The sequence below is a fragment of the Scylla paramamosain genome, chromosome 28 (assembly GCF_035594125.1).
Source record: "Scylla paramamosain isolate STU-SP2022 chromosome 28, ASM3559412v1, whole genome shotgun sequence".
Classification (NCBI taxonomy): Eukaryota; Metazoa; Arthropoda; class Malacostraca; order Decapoda; family Portunidae; genus Scylla; species Scylla paramamosain.
In genome coordinates this window covers 4,857,501-4,862,500 of record NC_087178.1, presented here as the reverse complement: position 1 = coordinate 4,862,500, position 5,000 = coordinate 4,857,501, and the positions used below count along the sequence as shown (strand labels likewise).

Here is a 5,000-nt window from a genome sequence, read left to right as displayed (position 1 = left end):
TTCTTTCTTTTTCCTCTTCTTCTCCTTCTTCTTTTCTTCCTCTTCCTCTACTCCTTTTGCTGTTGCTGCTTCTTTTCCTCCTCCTACTCCTACTCCTCCTCCTCCTCCTCCTCCTTCTCTTCCTCCTCCTCTTCCTTCTTTTCTTCATCTTCTTCGTTCCTTCCTCCTCCTCCTCCTCCTCCTCCTCCTCCTCCTCCTCCTCCTCCTCCTCCTCCTCCTCCTCTTCCTCTTCCTCTTCCTCTTCCTCTTCCTCTTCCTCTTCCTCCTCCTCCTCCTCCTCCTCCTCCTCTATCTAATACTTCTTACCATCTTCCTCGTGTTCCGCCTTTCAGCCAAATACTTGACTGGGGAAACAGCCTTCACTCAAGCAGAAAATTGTGCTGTTGCTATCAAGTGGTGCTCGAAAATCATAATGCAGACTTTCATGCAACGTTGGTGTACGAGTACACGTTTTAAAATCATTATAATCTTAAGTTAGTAAAAGTTAGTTGTACGTATATATGAAACTCTTTCGTCTTTTTCTTCTTCTTCTTCTTTGCAAGTTTACGTGTATATTTACTTGTGAAAGATAGAGCTTTGAGTTAAAAAAGAAAATGTAAACTATTAGGGGAGAATATACAGGTGAGAATACATGAACATGGAGAGAGAGAGAGAGAGAGAGAGAGAGAGAGAGAGAGAGAGAGAGAGAGAGAGAGAGAGAGAGAGAGAGAGAGAGAGAGAGAGAGAGAGAGAGAGAGAGAGAGAGAGAGAGAGAGAGAGAGAGAGAGAGAGAGAGAGAGAGAGAATGAAAATAGCAAATAATAATAATAATAATAATAATTAGGATTTTATTCATTCGTTCGTTTACTTATCAGTGTATTCACTTATTCTATTATTCATTTGTTCGTTCATTTATTTTCATTTTCCACTTAATTTTATTTTGCCCATAGTCATGCATTTATTCATTTATTTAATCATCTAACTTCATTAATTATTCATTCATCAATATTCTATTTACTCATTTGGTCATTTCCCCATTTATTTAACTTCAATTCTACTTTCACTTTACATTGGCCTATTCATTTAATTATTTATCAGTCTACCTATTCATCTATTTATATATTCAACAATACACTATCCATTCCTTTCCTTCTTTGCGTGTGTGCGAGTGTGCGTGATTGAAACCCATTAGAAGTTAGCGCCTTAAGAGGCATTCAAAACCTCTTTCCACCATCACTAAGGAGTCATTTACGCGAGGTCCTGCTTCCCAAACCATACCCTACCCATTCCCCTGTCCAGCCCCGCCCACCCTTTCCCACTCGCCCCCTGGATGCCTTGATGGGAGCGTTGTTTTTTGTGGGAAACGTTTGCGGACTAGTTGGCGGTCTTAATGGTGCGCCACTCCTTAACACATGACCGGAGCGTGAAGATTATTGTTCGGAACTGCCTTCTTCTTGAGCGCGAGGCCTCGTTACTGGTGCTTACGTGCGTGGTAACAATGTGCGCTTGTTTATTGTGTGTGTGTGTGTGTGTGTGTGTGTGTGTGTGTGTGTGTGTGTGTGTGTGTGTGTGTGTGTGTGTGTGTGTGTGTTTGGTTTCTATCTTACTTCCTGATTTTAAAATGCTTTTTTTTTTTCGTTCTTTCGTTTTTTTTTCTTCTTTCTTTTTATTGTTCCTTTTTTCAATTTTGCTTCTTATGTTCTTGTTGCTCTTCCTGTTCCCTTTTCCTTTATTATGTTCTTTTGTTTTTCTTCTTCTTGTTCTTCTTGTTCCCTTTTCTTTATTTTATTTTGTTTTTGTGCTTATTCCACTTGTTCTTGTTGTTCTTGTTCTTCTTCACGTTCAGTAGTAGTAGTAGTAGTAGTAGTAGTAGTAGTAGTAGTAGTAACAACAATGATGGTACCACTGTCATTACCATCAACAACAACAACAACAACAACAACAACAACAACAACAACAACAACAACAACAACAACAACAACAACAACAACAACAACAACAACAACAACAACAACAACAACAACAACAACAACAACAACAACAACAACAACAACAACAACAACAACAACAACAACAACAACAACAACAACAACAACAACAACTACTACTACTACTACTACTACTACTACTACTACTACTACTACTACTACTACTACTACTACTACTACTTCTAGTACAACAACAACAACAACAACAACAACTACTACTACTACTACTACTACTACTACTACTACTACTTCTAGTACAACAACAACAACAACAACAACAACAACAACAACAACAACAACAACAACAACAACAACAACAACAACAACAACAACAACAACAACAACAACAACAACAACAACAACAACAACAACAACAACAACAACAACAACAACAACAACAACAACAACAACAACAACAACAACAACAACAACAACAACAACAACAACAACAACAACTACTACTACTACTACTACTACTACTACTACTACTACTACTACTACTACTACTACTACTACTACTACTACTACTACTAGTACAACAACAACAACAACAACAACAACAACAACAACAACAACAACAACAACTACTACTACTACTACTACTACTACTACTACTACTACTACTACTACTACTACTACTACTACTACTACCATCACCACGACGACCAACAGTACAGCAACCTAAACACGCCAAAATAAACACACATTTCTGTCTTCAAGACCAGAACACTAAAGGCAGTATCTTCAACCATTGTTGTTTTTGCACCGTTGTAAAAACCCCCTTTTATATATATATATATATATATATATATATATATATATATATATATATATATATATATATATATATATATATATATATATATATATATATATTATTTCCACGAGAAGCTTTGTACTTTTATGTATTTTCTGAGTGCGCTGCGATAACAAATTAAAATTTTATTTCATTTTCATTCTTCTGTATCCTTCCTTTCATGAGTTTGTAGGATACCTTTTTTTTTTCTTTCTTCTGCCTTTCTCTCTCCTTTTTTTCGCTTGTGAACGTATAAGATAATGGGAAACGTTCTATTTTTCTTTCGTTTCTCATTTTTGTTCTGCCGTGAGTATGTGGAATTTAATCTAATAGCAAACTTATTTTTTTTCTTTTCCTACATTTTACTTATTCTAATTTCCTTTGTGAGCAGAATAATGACAAGCGCATCTATTTTCTTTTTTTTCTTTCCCTTAACATTATTTTCCCTCGTAAGCACGTGGCATATAATATCACACGACCTGGTGGCGCAGTGGTCAGTTCACCCAATTCACAATCATCTTCATCACCATCATCACTATCATTATTATTTAATGTTCTTTCACTCTCGTTCACCTCCATATAAAAATTAAAAACTAGCATTTTATGGACGGAAACATAAAAGAAGTACCTTCCCATTACCATCACCACCATCACCAGGTAACGGGAAACAGCAGGGACGGCTTTAGCATAGGTAAGTTCCGTGTCAGTCCCTGCTTTTTCCCGCTACCTTTAACATTTTATTTGATATATGCTAGAAGATTAATGATGTTTATATGTACCCACCAGTGCATAAATTGATGGCAGTCTCCAAAGAGACTGATCAGTGGCTCAAACCGGTCTCCTTGGAAACGTGGGTTCGTATCCTACCGCTGCCACCAGTTCATGCACTTGTGGGACCATCGCGTGCGCTGCGTCCGAACCGCAACAACCTTCATATGAAAAAAATGAAACCATCAACGAAACGCAATGAAACATGAGACAATCACCTTTCCCTAACCATCACCACTACCATTATCATCTCTCATTCTCACTCTCACCTTTCACTCAGCCAGTCAGACGCACGAAACATGAATGGCAGATGTGAAATATGATATCAGAATAATTTAAGGAAGAGAGAGAGAGGAACTTTGCAATCTGAAAGCAACTCACAGCTCATCAAATATTCCCTGCTTCAGATTCCTATATAATGTACATGTGGCAGTTTTTGTTCCCTTTGGTTCATAATCTCTCTCGCCACTGGATTTGAATGTCTGGCAAGGGAGAGGGAAAGTCAGTCAGAGGGAAACAGATGAAGGATGGGGAAATGAAGAAGAGAAGATGAGATAACAGAGTATGGAGAGTAGAAAGGAGAGAGGTAGTAGTAGTAGTAGTAGTAGTAGTAGTAGTAGTAGTAGTAGTAGTAGTAGTAGTAGTAGTAGTAGTAGTAGTAGTAGTAGTAGTTGTTGTTGTTGTAGTAAATAGAATAGAAAATAACATGCTATCCATTATTTATTTATTTTAAACGCATACTATGATTCTACATTTCCCGTAGTTATTATTATTATCATTATTATTATTATTACTAGTAGTAGTAGTAGTAGTAGTAGTAGTAGTTTTATTATCATTAGCATCATCATCATCATCATCATTATCACCATCACTATCATCATTATTATCATCTTCTCCACTTTCTTCTCCTTTCCAGCACACGCAAGTCTTAGTCATTCAACCTCTCCCATCCTCTCTCTCTCTCTCTCTCTCTCTCTCTCTCTCTCTCTCTCTCTCTCTCTCTCTCTCTCTCTCTCTCTCTCTCTGCCTGTCTGTCTTTCATTTCTATTTCCATCCTTGTCCTTTGTCTTGTTTCGTCACTGATATTAAAACCTCGAGGAAGAAAGAGCATTAATCGTCCACTGAGGTACAAAAATATTCATGTCTTTCGTCTGAGAGAGAACGACTGAGATGAAAGGACGGCAACGGTGACAAAGGGGAGGGGAGGAGGGGGAAGTAGGGATGGAGGGAGAGACGGGAGAGAAGAGAAGGGAGAGGAGGGAGAAAGGGAGGAAGGAGGAAAGGAAATGCGGAGGGAGAAGGGAGAGGAGAGTAGGATTATGATGGACGAAGGACTGAACGAGGGAGGAGAGGCAGGAAGGGAGAGGAGGAAGAGGAGAGAGAGAGGAGGAAGAGAGGGAGAGGGAGGGAAGGAAGGAGAGAGGAGGGAGGAAGTTTACATGTAGGTGGCTAGAGAAAAAAAAAAAGAG

At 38.3% G+C, this 5,000-nt stretch overlaps 2 protein-coding genes across 3 annotated transcripts in view; one reads left to right on the top strand and one right to left on the bottom strand.

The window, feature by feature from the left end:
• The window catches only part of LOC135114764 (neuromedin-U receptor 1-like), a 99,518-nt gene that overhangs the window by 88,601 nt on the left and 5,917 nt on the right, over positions 1–5,000 (top strand). The window lies entirely within an intron of this gene.
• The window catches only part of LOC135115140 (sushi, von Willebrand factor type A, EGF and pentraxin domain-containing protein 1-like), a 47,612-nt gene continuing 46,157 nt past the window's right edge, over positions 3,546–5,000 (bottom strand). The window contains exon 18 of the mRNA XM_064031641.1: positions 3,546–3,692. The gene's annotated coding sequence lies outside the window, so the exon portion shown is untranslated. The remainder of the gene's footprint in view (positions 3,693–5,000) is intronic.